The sequence below is a fragment of the Nelumbo lutea genome, chromosome 5, assembly GCF_056320005.1.
Source record: "Nelumbo lutea isolate HS-2025 chromosome 5, American lotus-T2T, whole genome shotgun sequence".
Lineage (NCBI taxonomy): Eukaryota > Viridiplantae > Streptophyta > Magnoliopsida > Proteales > Nelumbonaceae > Nelumbo > Nelumbo lutea.
This window is the reverse complement of record NC_142688.1, coordinates 40,453,576-40,467,619: the sequence shown is the minus strand read 5'-3', so window position 1 is coordinate 40,467,619 and position 14,044 is coordinate 40,453,576. Positions and strand designations below refer to the sequence as shown.

The 14,044-nt window shown below is 33.3% G+C and overlaps 1 non-coding gene across 1 annotated transcript; it reads right to left on the bottom strand.

Annotated features, from left to right (window-relative positions):
* Window positions 1–204: 204 nt before the first annotated feature.
* Window positions 205–311, bottom strand: LOC148851909 (small nucleolar RNA R71). Its single transcript, XR_016100019.1, has one exon. It is a non-coding gene; the product is annotated as a small nucleolar RNA R71 (small nucleolar RNA).
* Between the last annotated feature and the right edge of the window lie 13,733 nt (window positions 312–14,044).

The window sequence follows — 14,044 nt, the reverse complement described above, 5'->3', positions numbered from 1 at the left end:
CATATTGTTAACTTCTTAGAAATATGTGATACATTTAAACATAATGGAGTTAGCGATGATGTTATTAGGCTTAGACTATTTCCATTTTCATTGCGTGATAGAGCTAAAGATTGGCTTAACTCACTCCCTACAGGAAGCATCACCACTTGGAATGACTTGACCCAAAAATTCTTAGCTAAGTATTTTCCACCCTCTAAAACAGCAAAGTTAATTAATGATATCACTACTTTTGCTCAATTAGAGAAGGAATCTTTGTATGAAGCATGGGAACGATTCAAGGAGATGCTTAGGAAGTGTCCTCACCATGGGATACCAACTTGGCATCAAATCCAAACCTTTTATAATGGTATTACCCCCTCTAATCGTTCTATTATTGATGCAGCTGCAGGTGGCACAATCATGAGGAAAACGCTGGAGGAAGATTATGATCTAGTGGAGGAAATGGTGTCGAACAACTACCAATGAAATAATGACCGAGGCGATCGAAGGGGATGGATCAAATACAATAATCTATTTATGGATACCATTTTTATAAACCATATCTTTGCTTGAATTTGATGGATCACTTGGATATATGGACAAGGTTATTCCATCACTGTACGATACTACTTTAATGGCCTTGATTTTTGGGCTGATCTGGTGCATTACTTGGATAATTTATATTGGTTGAAACCCCTCTCTATCACTAATTGGAAGGTTTTAAAAACCATTTTCAATGGTAGATCCATTAATCATGGGCATCCAATCAATGTACCAAGACTTTTAAGAAATCTATGTCAAATTAAGTGATGTACAAAACATGTCAAAGATCTAGACCATCAAAATGGCCTCCTTAGATAAATCAGTTAATCTCAACTATCCTAAATCATATTACTGATATTTCAATTAATTTAGCCCTTTCAAATGAGATAACAAACCAAGAAACCCTACCGTATTAGGTGGATGGATCAAATTCATCAATGTAATTATGGATACCATTTTGACAAACCATATCTTTAATTAGTTTAATTTGATAGGTCACTCGGATATATATGGACGAGATTAATCTATTGCTCTAGGATACCACTTTGAGTTTTTAGCTGATTTGATGCATTGGTTGGATACCATATCGAATGGGTAAAAGTAAAATTATCATTTCATAACCCCTTTATAATAGCCATTTCCTTTCTTTTTTTTTTTTTTTTTTTTTTTACAGAAGCAAGCAATTGCCAGGTTATAACAAAATAGCCTTCTTCCTTTGTCATCCTCCATTGAAGCAGGAGCAGTACTCCAATCTAATTCGCCATTGTTCAACAATTTGAGGGGTATTATAGCTTTTTGATAATTTTATAGTAAAAATTGACCAAATCAAAGTCATATCAAATAAGGGTGGTTTTAATAATTCTTAGATAATTAAGGAAATTTAAGCAATTTCGCTTACGATTTTGAATTATCAGAGTATCCCTGCAACTAAGTCGTGGACCGACCCACCAAAGGCATCGCCATCAAACCATTGACCTGAACTGGAAATGACAGTTTGATTTGATGGTTCGATGGCAATGTCTTAAACCACTAAATTGAATCAAATTAAGCTGGAATTGACAGTTTGATTTTATCTGAAAATAAGAAGATTCTCTAAATAATACAAACCTTAATAAGTGTGAAGTGCAAAACGGTTCATAGTGTAAATACCGATTCAATGCATCATTGCATCCCAGTTCACAATTGCATGCAGTTTTGGAGACGTCGTAAAAAAACCATTAAAATCGATGTAAAATTGCAAATATGTCAGGATTTACATTGATCTTGCGGTGAAAAACAATTTCGGTTTTTCCGAAGTAAAACTTTACGCCCTTGCTTTATCGAGGGAAATATGCGAGGAGTTTACCTCATCTACCACCAGCACGATGCAGTTGACCGTCATGCTCGGGGCTGGCTCTTCTTTCTCAGTTCGCTGTTCGCAGTCGACCTCCGGTAGCGACGATTCTTCGCTGTTCGTATCCACCACCCGTCCCTATTTGCATCCACCACCACCAGTCGACCATCGAGGGAAATAGGTGAAAAACAACTTCGCTGTTCGCAGTTCGCTCCCCTCAGTCCCGCTTTTGTTTCCCACAGCAGCTTAGAGCTTGAAGAAGACTACGCATAACCTAACAACAATTCTTCGTTTCTCAAGCTCAGGGCTTCGACCGTCGTGCACGTGTGTGCTCTCTCTCTCTCTCTCTCATTTTGAGTGGAGGAGGGTGGTTTCGGTTTTCTGGATTTGGAGTCTGGACCGGATCCATTGTACTAGCCATTGACCATCAACTACATAATTATAGCGATTTTGACCCATTTTGTAAAAAAATAAAGATTTATTAAGTGTGGAACCCACCGCTGTTCACATCTTTCTTTAAGAAAAATGATACTTTTGTCTTAGCTGGTCAAAGCCAAATTTATGGGGAATGGTCAATAATTCAACATGAAATATAGAAGAGTATATAAGCAAAATTTAAAGAATAGAAATGTATGAGTCTTTTAATTTTTTAGGTGGTATAGAATAGTGGAGAGTTTTTCAGGAAAAATTGTATATTAGTATCATGTACTTTGGGCTTAAATCTCATTTTAGTCCTCAAACATTAAAATATGCCAATCCAGTACATAAACTTCTAACATGTGCTAATTTATAATACAAAACCATTAACCACTATTAAGTGGCATGCGAAAGGATGAAAGTTCTCTTTGGGTGTCATCTAATTTTCTTTATCAACCATCCAAAAGCCCAAATTTTTTAGAAGCCAATAGAGAAAAGCAATTTGTCAAAAACCGATATATTGCTTTGCTTAATCTTGATTCTTGAGGAAGAAGATGATGAATAGTGTTGAAGAATAGTTTTGACATTTTCAAAAATTTTAAATCACACATATCATCACATTACGAAAATAACTAATGAGCTGTTAAAGGCAGAAACTAAACTGGCACATTTTGAAAATTTAAATATTGGATTAACACGTTTTGAAATTCGAGAACTAAAATGAAACTAAGCCTAAAGTAGAGGGTACTAATATGCAATTTTATTTTATTTACTTTTAAATGGTCGGATCAGTGACTCATCACCCTGAAACAAAAATTGGGTTTATCTTCAAGTCACCCACAATTTAAAAGATTGACATCGATCAATGAAACCTGAATGACCTAAATGGGGATAGAGCTAATCCATCCCCACAGGTAGCTAATGCTTGACGTTATTTGAGGGGAGGGGTTCAAGGAACAGAAAAATCAAAATAATCTGCTCCACAAACTTAAAAAATGCCACATTTTCTTTTGATGTATCTAATATTCCCGTATGTGGGCTTCAGCTTTGAAAGCGTCTCTTTGCACCACTTTGTGAATAAAAAAATACATATTCAGTGTGACATGTTTCAAAAGCTGAAATAAGCGTGCCTTGAGGATTGGGCAAGGCAACAAGACACCAACAGGAGATTTAGAACTGACAAAGTCAAGGGTGGAAAAGTCAAGAGTAGAAGAATCTAAGGCCATGCTTAGTTTGCCGCTCTAGCTCTCATGTTTTTTAATTCTGACTCATTTTGGGCAAGAATGAATAATAATAGAACCTTTGGTTTAAAAATTCTTGCTGTGGGCTTCATTTCTTTTTGGAGTGAAAAAGAAGCCTATAATATAAGAATTAAAATAATTGGCCGCAATAAGAAAAATATTCATATCCCATCTTGCTCGTTTTCATTTTTCAAAGAAATTCATTTATGGGAAGATGTTCCCAATTCATGGATGGAAGTGTTGGGAGGACGGTGTGGGGACCCAATTTGTGAGGATAAAATTCCAATTCACTCAAATGAGGACATACAAATTAACAAACAATATGCCCTTGAGGGGGGTAAGAATGTCATGGAAAGTGGTATACTTGGATGAGTTAAACACAAGAGAAGAGAATATGTAAATCATTTTGCATGCAAACAACTAAACACACAATAACTAATCAACTGATGCCATTCATTGTAATTCATGTGGGCTTCTCATTGGTTAACTTCTTCAGGTATCATTCCTTGCTAGTTGACAGGGGATTAGACAAAAATTGGAACAATTAATGCAGTCGGAATGTCCTATCCACTCTCTACCCGCCATGAATTGGAGTCAAACATGTCTATTGTAAATTAAGAGATGTGTGGCTGCAATTCAGGTCGAATAGGGAGTGGGCAGGAAAAGTGAGTAGGAAATTTGGGCTCATGTTTTTTCTAGATATCTAAATCACATAAATATGAAAACAAATACCAAAAATAAGGCAGGAAACATCATCCATATTGCATTTGGAGGATAGACCAGCTTTATATTTATAATTGTTCACATTTTAGTCCAAATGAAATTAAAAGATTATAAAAAAGGAAAATAGAACACTCATCAAAAGAGGGTCTTTCCCTTGCCCTTCCCATTCCCCCCTCTCTACACTCAAGAACTTAGGGGACCACTACTTCCTATTAATCCAGCACTTTTAAAGACAAATGCAATGTTTGGAGCAGCGCAAGCCCACTATCTTTTTGTTTGTTTGCCTAGAATCAAACTAAATAAAGGAACCCCCAAGTCAAGCATTGCTCTTCTTGCCAGAACTGCATGTCATTCCATCTAATGATATTGCTCAAGTTTAAAAGGGGTAGGGAATGATAGGTTAAGGCCCCCGTGAGAATCATCATGTCAAAGCAAACTCTAGGAAACTTGTAAAGAAGCAACTCAGCAGATAAAAAGCTATAATTATTCAATATTGAATAAAGGAGCCATCGAACTTATTCGAACCAAACAAGAGAAAGAAATTGAATTATAGCTGTCTCTGTGTCATCTATTTCTGAAATAAAAACAGGGGAAGCAAGCCAAGCTAAGCTAAGTCCTAGAATTGTGCCTAATTAAGGATGCTTTAGTCCAAGAGAGCCTTAAACAATGGGCCATTCCCAAGTAATCCTGCCCAAGGTCTGCAACTCTAATTTCTTTAAACCACAAAAACTTGGCTAACTAGGTTCTAGTTTGCCCTCAGTACTCCAAGCAAATCCCATGTCTCACTTTCCGTTCAACAGGTCTACTTTGCCTGCACCACCACAGACTTGGTCAAAGGAAGAGAAAACTCAACCTATATCAGTCATGGGTGGCATGGCTGAATCAACTTACAACTCACCTTACGTGCTGAAACTTCAGTATTGGGGAGCAACCCTTAGGCCCAAAGCCAGAATTTAAGCAACCTAACTTGAAAGGTAGCACTCAAAAGCTTTGAAGGATTCATTACCTGCAATATACTCTAGCTCATACTCTAGCTCAAGCTCATCCATTTGTGTACTTGATTACTATACGACATTGAGGATTAAAGTTAACTTGTCGAAAGAGATTTTGATCTTAATCGTTAACCTAAATTGTTTTCCTTGACATATTAGCATTTCATCATACCTGGTTCTGTGTTTTATTGTTAACTTGATTGCCTTGTAAGAGCCCTGTAAGAGTATGTGGTTTTGAATACTCATTTCAAGGTTGAGTCATTGCTTTCTAAATGTCAAGAGGAGCCATTTAGGAATAGAGACTGAATTTAAATTCTAGATTTGAACTCCTATTGGCTTTCAACCTGGTCACCTTTGGGACAAGAAGGTTGCTTCACCGATTACATCATATTAACTAAATTTTATTTGTCTTTTTGCTGAATTAGATTGTGGAATAACATTGCCTGTGAAGTCATGTTTTTCCTTCAGGATAAAGTCATCTTAGTCCATCTTAGAATCTGGGTTTAATGAGATGGACTTTCTCTTAAGGACTGCTCTTGCGGATCAGTCCAAACTAAGTTTCATTCCTGGTTGTCTTAGTCTAATTTCTGGGTAACAGCATTGGGGCATACCAAGTCTAATTTTGAGTAGCAGTTATTTAATCCTCTCTAGGAAGTCTAGAGCTCACCATCTAGTTGAGCTGCTATTTTTTACAATTTTAAGTTTGAATTTAATCTCCCTTATTGAGAGGTTGTGTGCAAGACTTAATGGATGCCCTTGGGCCAATAGAGAGCCTCTTCAGTTTCAAGCCAGTTGGGCTTTTTATCTCTCTTGGTGTGGTCATGAGTTATCACTAGATTAGATGTAGAACATGACAACTTGTTGTCTTTACATGTATAGTTTCAATGTCATGACCCCTCCAAATTCTTTTCATTTCTTTTCCCTTTTCTCTGTTCATTGTTAATATATTTAGCCCCACTGAATTAGTGAAATGCTGAAACTTGAAAGCAAAGTAATATTTAAGACATCTTTGCATCCATAGCCTCCATGTTGGCCCGCATCTCACTCACTTCTGACTCAAGTTGTACGACTCTGAGATCTGCTTGTTGGTTGGATGTGGTTGTGGAGGTAGTGGACCCTTTGGACTCGGGGGTTCCAAAAGCACGCTTAGGATTTAACCCGGCCCGAACCCTAAGTAATCACATCATGAGCACCAATGGGCTCAAATGGTATGCCAAGTTGTGCCTGCTCAGTCATGAAGTTCTCCATCTTTTCCTACAATAGTTTTAAGTTGATGGAGGTGTGCTACATATGATTTCTGGCCCAAAGGGTGATTGAGCCTATGTTGTGCTCTGATATTGGTCATCATCTCAGACTTAGCGCCTACAACAATAACGATATAGATTAGTTTAAAAATAAATTTATCTGAATCCTAATGCTGTTGTGCTGAATCATCTTCTTAAATTAACAAGTCCTTCATCTTCCTGTTCACCACTCTCCTACCCTTTGTTTGTAAGCCTTCCTCTATTACAACACATTGTTTTAAGCACCATCCCTCTTCATGCCCTAAAGAAAGATCAATCCTAACCCTCGATTATGATACTCTACTTGTACATCTCTCTTGCAAAGAAAAGTTAGGACTCCCAAAGGAATCTTGTTAACATTGTTCACTTCAACCGGTAACATATTGTGTTGTCTTAATTCTGAAGCAATTAGAAGCTGTTTTGGGTTAGTTTCCTAATTGAATTCAGAGCATGTAAAGAGAGATTTGAGACCTTAAGCTTTAGTCTATATTCTATAATTAGAGTAGGCGCTATTTAAATTTTAGAATTCAGTTAATGGAATAAAGTGTTTGTTTCTGAGGTTACTTTCTAAAAATGTGTGATCTTCTTTCATGACTTTGTGATGGATAAACTACAAACTACTTTTTCCTTCAAACCAAACATAGCCTTATGATTCCTCCACGTGGAAGTGGAGGGAACCTTAATTGTCAATGACTTTCAACCACCTTTAATCAAGGGTTTAAATATGATACATGATACACTAGAGGGGATACAGGATATGATACGACTAAACCTATATTCTTTGAATCGCGCTCAAAGCGATAAAATACAGGCTGATGCAAATCAGCATGTTTTCCGCATGCACGTTTATTTGTAAAAAATGCAACTACAAGAATTCCAACACAAATCACCCAGCATTAAAGCCTTATCAGTATGCTTGATCCACTAGGCCACTTTTCATCTTATGAAATTTAATGAAATAAAGTAATTTTTCTATTCTAGTGTTCACATGCAATGTGGTGAAATTACATCTGTGTTTAATAATTTCAACAAAATAAAAAAATAATATTTTATAAACTAATAGAATAAATAATTTCATAAATCCACATTTATATCAATTTTTTTAATCTCAAAAAAAATATTCGAATAAAGATATTAATAATAGAATAATTGCTTTAATACTTAATATATATATATATATATGTACAGAAATTTTTATGATTTTCTATTTTTTTTTGTAAATGCTTTTGTGTATTTCTTTGTTTTTTTTATAATTTATATTATTTTCTTTATTTTGAGGAGAAAGGTGCATAGGATAAAGAGACACCATTTCTATTTCCTCCTTCCTATTGTGAAGTAGGGGGAATGGATAAGATATACACTATAGAGAGAAGGATTTAAAGGAGAGAACCAGGGTTTTAGAATTTATTTCTTCGCTTCTTGTTTGCATGATAATATTTGGCATTTTGCCTCATGTCATTCTACTCCTCAATGGTGGGACTGTTATTTGCATATCTAATGGCAAGTGTTTGGATATAGGATGATCTTGATTCGTTTATATTCAGATTTGAATTGAGCATCCATCCAATTTGTTTATATTCGGATTCGAATTGATTCATTGGTAGGGTGTAAGATTATTGGATTGGCCTGATGATCATCGAGAAAAAACACCCTAAAACAAATCAATATAATGAACTTGAAAGCATTTCCCAATCCAATACAACTTATTATGTTAACGGAAACAATCGAAATAGAGGGAAAATGGAAAAAATAAATGAAAAAATAGGGAGAAAACCAAAAAATGCTACATTTAATCATTTAATTGATTGTTTGGTGATGAAAATAGAGAGGTCAAAAAAATCCTTTCCTCCCTTCAATTTGAATTCATGGGTTTTGGGCAAACCATTCGATACTTGACACATGTTGGCTCTAATCAATGAAGAGGTTCATCAGGTAAGCCTATCAATGATACTTGAAAATCTGAGGCCAATTCGACATCCAATCTGATTATCTTGGATTCAGATTATGTATTTATGTAATTGGATGAAATTCGAATGTTACAATCTACATCTGACTAATAGTCATATCGGATTTGGATTTGAACCAATATGATTTGATTAAAATTTGAATATGATTATATTATAATATTTATTAATTTTAATATATAAATTCTATATAATTATATTAAAATTTATAAAAATATATTTTAAATATTTTATTATATATGAATTTATATATAATAAATTTAGTATGTTATATTTATATTAATTTATTATATATCAAAGTTGAAAAATAAATAAATTTTTTATTTTATTGGTATTTTAGAGAATTTAAAGTTGAGTCAGATTAATTCCGAATCCTATATGAGTTTGTTAGGATTCGAATTCGAATCCGAGTCTTTAAATCCAATTGAATTTTGAATCGAATTTGAATGTAGGTTCTTAATATTCAGATTGAATGTGGATTTTGCTACATCCAATTAGAATCCGATCCGATTGCAGCCCTATTGGGGAGAAGATCAGATAAGGCTTAAGAGAAGAGAGGAGTAGGTTCCACAGCGGTTTTATTATTATTTTATTTGTTACAAGCGTGAATTGTTAATTAAATAAAATTGGAAAAATAAAAGACTATTATTTTATTTGCTTTATAAAATTACAAGTGTTAACTGTTAATTAAATAAAATTAAAAAACTAATAAAGGGTAAAAATGGAAAGTGAAAATTAGGCTTTTTCATGAAACATTGTCACCATCCTTATTTTTATAAATGGTACAGACAACATTCTCATTTTTTAGTATGGTATAGAAATTTTTATGATTTTCTATATTTTTGTAATTTTTTTGCGTATTTCTTTTTTTTTCTGTAATTTATATTGTTTTCTTCATTTTGAGGAGAAAGGTGCATAGGATAAAAGAGATGCAATTTCTAAGTCCTCCTTCCTACTTAAAGTAGGGGGAGTGGATAAGATATACAATATGCAGTGAAGGGTTTAAAGGAGAGAATTGGAGTTTTAGGATTTATGTCTTCACTTCATGTGTGATTGATGACATTTGGCCTTTTGCCTCCTGTCGTTCTGTTCGTCAGTGGTTGGGCCATTATTTGCATATTAACGGTTAGCATTAGGATATAGGTTAATCCTAATTCATTTATATTCAGATTCAAATCGAACCTCCATTCGATTTATATAGAAGAATCTGGATCTCTTGCCAACAAAATTCATTCCAAACCCCTATGGTCCTACCAAGTACAACCCCTTCGATATTATGTTGGTAGGGTGTCAGATTACCAGATTGGCCAGATGATCATCGATAAAAAACACATAAAATGAATCAATATAATGAACCTAAGAACATTTCCTGATCCAATACAACTTATTACGTTAACAGAGACAATTGAAAAAATTAGGGAGAAAAAAAAACTTCATTTAATCATCTAATTGTTCCTTGATGAAAAGAGAGAGGTTGAAAAAATCCATTATTTCCTTCGATTCAAATTCATGGTTTGGGCAAACCATCCGATACTTCACATGTGTTGGTTTTAATCAATGAAGAGGTTTGTTAAGTATGTGCTTCGGGAGAAGATCAGATAAGGCGAGGAATAGGTTCCACATTAGTATTATTGTTATTTTATTTGTTTTATCCATTTACAAGTGTTAACTGTTAATTAAATTAATTTGAAAAAATAACAAAACATAACAAAGGGTAAAAATGGAAAGTGAAAATTAAGCTTTAAAATAAAAATGATAAAGGGTAAAAATGGAAAATGAAAATTAGGCTTTTTTGACACGTGTTAGCTCTAATCAATGAATAGGTTCGTTAAGTAGGTGTTTCGGGAGAAGATTAGATAAGGCAAGGAATAGGTTCCATAGTAGTCTTATTGTTATTTTATTTGTTTGATCCAATTTCAAGTGTTAACTGTTAACTAAATAAAATTGAAAAAATAAAAAACATAACAAAGGGTAAAAATGGAAAGTGAAAATCAAGCTTTAAAATAAAAAAACATGATAAAGGGTAAAAATGGAACATGAAAATTAGGCTTTTTGACGAAACATTGTCACCATCCTCATTTTTATAAATGAAAATGATGAGATATAGAGATTATCCAATTACAAGTGTTAACTGTTAACTAAATAAAATTGGAAAAATAAAAAACATAATAAAAGGTAAAAACAAAAAGTGAAAATCAAGATTTAAAATAAAAAACATGATAAAGGGTAAAAATGGAAAGTATCATTTTTATAAATGGTACAAATACAATATATATATATATATATATGATTCAGGCATTTTAAGAGAGAATAGGATTCAAAATATAAAATCAAGGAGGGATAGGATTAGGAATATAAAATCAGCATTTTAAGAGGGGATAGGATTGGAATAAAGAAATCAGGGAGGGGTAGGATTGGTAATATAAATCAGGGTGTTGGACGATGGGTGCTCATCCATTTCTCTTTTTATAAATGGGTAAGACTTTACTTTATCTTCTTCTTCTTCAAAAAAAAAAAGTACAGCTACACCATTTGACTTTAGAAAGTTATTTTTTGTGTATTTTTAGCTATTTCTGTCATCAACAGCAATAATTCTCATTTATCATATCTATTTTTGTTTAATACAATAAATGTGTAATAATTAATACATGTTCAAGTTTTCTACAAATTTTCGTTTTTTTTCAAATTTTTATTTTATTATTTAGTTTATGAAATCACAGATTGACTCATTTGACTGGAGCAATGAAATAGCTGATCCTCTATCTGAAGGGAAAAAAATAAAGAAAAACAGTTTGTGTTTCATGATCAACCCTGAAAACAATGTTATAAAGTAGCTAGTAACCATTAATATTACAAATTAAGATATATTTATCGTTGAAAGCGTCTCCGGTCCCTTACTAGTAAAAGTTCTGTATGTGGGTTTCAGTGTGACATGTTTCAACTTTCAAAAGCTGAAATAGGGGTAGTGCCTCGAGGGTTGAGCAACGCAACAAGACACTAAAGGGGGGGATTCATAGTCAAGAGTTTAAGAAATTATGGCAAAATTTGGGAATGATTAAAAATAAGTATTATTCGAACAAGTACTTATTTTTAGTTTTTCTAAGTGTTTGTTTTATTTCACTTTTAATAAGTACTTTTTTATAAGTACTTGACAAAAGTGTTGAGACTACACATTAAGTGGAAAATAAGTACTTGTAGGTGCTTGATAAAAAAGTATAAAAAAAGTACTTATTTGATAAAGATGTATTTATTAAAAAAGCCACTTGAGAGTTGCTTTTCTTTTTAAGTACTTGTTAATAAGTGGAAATGTGAAAATTTTGGGACTAAAATATCCCTATTTATTTTTTTTAAATACCCAGAATACCCCCATCTCTCCTTAAACCCCCTTCTTCTTCACTTGAACAGGGTTGAGCATGCTAGTAGCAACACCTTCCTTGGGAGCATCATTGAACGAGCTACAAATTCATTGGTGACCAAGTCGGTTTCACATTTGAACTTGTTTTCTACATATATTTTTGAATATTTTGGTTTTTGTTTGAGAATTTAAACGCCTAACACCCTCTTTACTAGATGTGGTTTTTTTGTTGCGATTACAAGCATTCTCATTGTGCTCTCGCCAGCAACACTCAGGTCAGCCATCCTCATCCCTCGTCTTTGTTTTAAAATTATTTTTCGTGTAATATTTTGATTAAAACCAATGTATGAGTGAGGCTAAAATTGTTATTTGTGTCAATATAACACTTATGAGGAAAGTAACTTACCAAACATCACCATCCCAATAAGTACTTAAAAATATAATAAGTGATTTGACAAGTGGATCACCAAACAACTTTAAGTGATTGTTAAAATAAGTACTTCTAAAAAGTACTTATACAATAAGTATTTCTTTTAACAATCACTTAATCATAAAACAGATCCTAATTACTTAAACAATAAACACTTATTCTATTTTATAATTCTATTATTGCCCTTTGAATATAAAAAAAACCTAGGGTTTGGCTTATCCACTATTTCTTCTCCGATACCCTCTACAACCAGTGACAGCTACAGATTAGAGCAGTATCAGTTGATAATCCTTCTCAAACCGTTACAGACTTCCAAGAAAACCTCAGATGACTCTCCAACTCCACAAAGCCAAAGGACATCGTAGACACCATCACAATCCCTCTGAAGATACCAACGCCTCTACAACCACTGTATCTCTGAGAATTGACCTCCTATGTGGCGCCTCTACAACCGCCTGTCGTTACTCAGCATATGTGCAAGGCGCACCTGCCTGCCTCTACACTGGTTCGTTGGATGATTTACCCACAAGGCCACAACTAGTGTTCTTTTGATTCCTCAGTGCAATGCTCCTCTCTCTTTCTTTCTTTTTCTTAGTTTTGTTTCGAGATGAGTTTGAGTCTACAATTTTATTTTCATTCATAGAATCCTACAGACCCGGATGCTTCAGCTCGTCCTAGAGAATATTACAGTGGAGAATTTTTTATTCCTTTCTTTTATTCTGTTAAGTCTGCAAATTACACCTAGCCAAGCAATAACTTTTTTACTCATTTTTATTTTGAATTTACATTTCCATTATTGTAGTCTTTGTGTTCTTCAAACCACATAATTTTGAAAATTCATGATATATTTTGAAATTTGAAAGAAAATAAAGACCAAAAGAGTTATAAGTACTTATTAAAGTGCTAAGAAAAAGACCAATAAACGTCCATTTTAAAATAAACATTTGAAAAAGCTGAATATTAAATGCAAATAAGTGCTTATTTGAATAACTATTTGTTTTTAAGCACTTATTTTTTACATAAGCACTTTCAAACAAGTCCTAAATCATCATTTGAATCAGTTGCCAAAAATGAATAGGATTTCATCCTCATAAATTTGGGGCCTGTTTAGTAAGTCTTTTTTGGAAAATCTCCTGGTAACTCTAACAGTCAAAAGACGCATTGAGCTTTTGCATGAAGATCTGAGTAGCCCGAAGCTAGTTTGGTAGATGTACGTCTTTCTGTGTCTTTTTGCGTAAGAATAAAACACGAAAAATGTGAAAAGCTTCTTTTGAATCATTTTTATAAATGAAAATGATGAGATACAGAGATTATCCAATTACAAGTGTTAACTGTTAACTAAATAAAATTAGAAAAATAAAAAACATAATAAAAGGTAAAAACGAAAAGTGAAAATCAAGATTTAAAATAAAAAACATGATAAAGGGTAAAAATGGAAAGTATCATTTTCATAAATGGTATAAATACAATATATATATATATATATATATATATATATATATAATTCAAGCATTTTAAGAGGGAATAGGATTCAAAATATAAAATCAAGGAGGGATAGGATTAGGAATAAAAAATCAGCATTTTAAGAGGGGATAGGATTGGAATAATGAAATCAGGGAGGGGTAGGATTGGAAATATAAATCAGGGTGTTGGATGATGGGTGCTCATCCATTTCTCTTTTTTATAAATGGGTAAGACTTTACTTTATCTTCTTCAAAAAAAAAAAAAAAGTACAGCTAAACCATTTGACTTTAGAAAGTTCTTTTTTGTGTATTTTTAGCTAT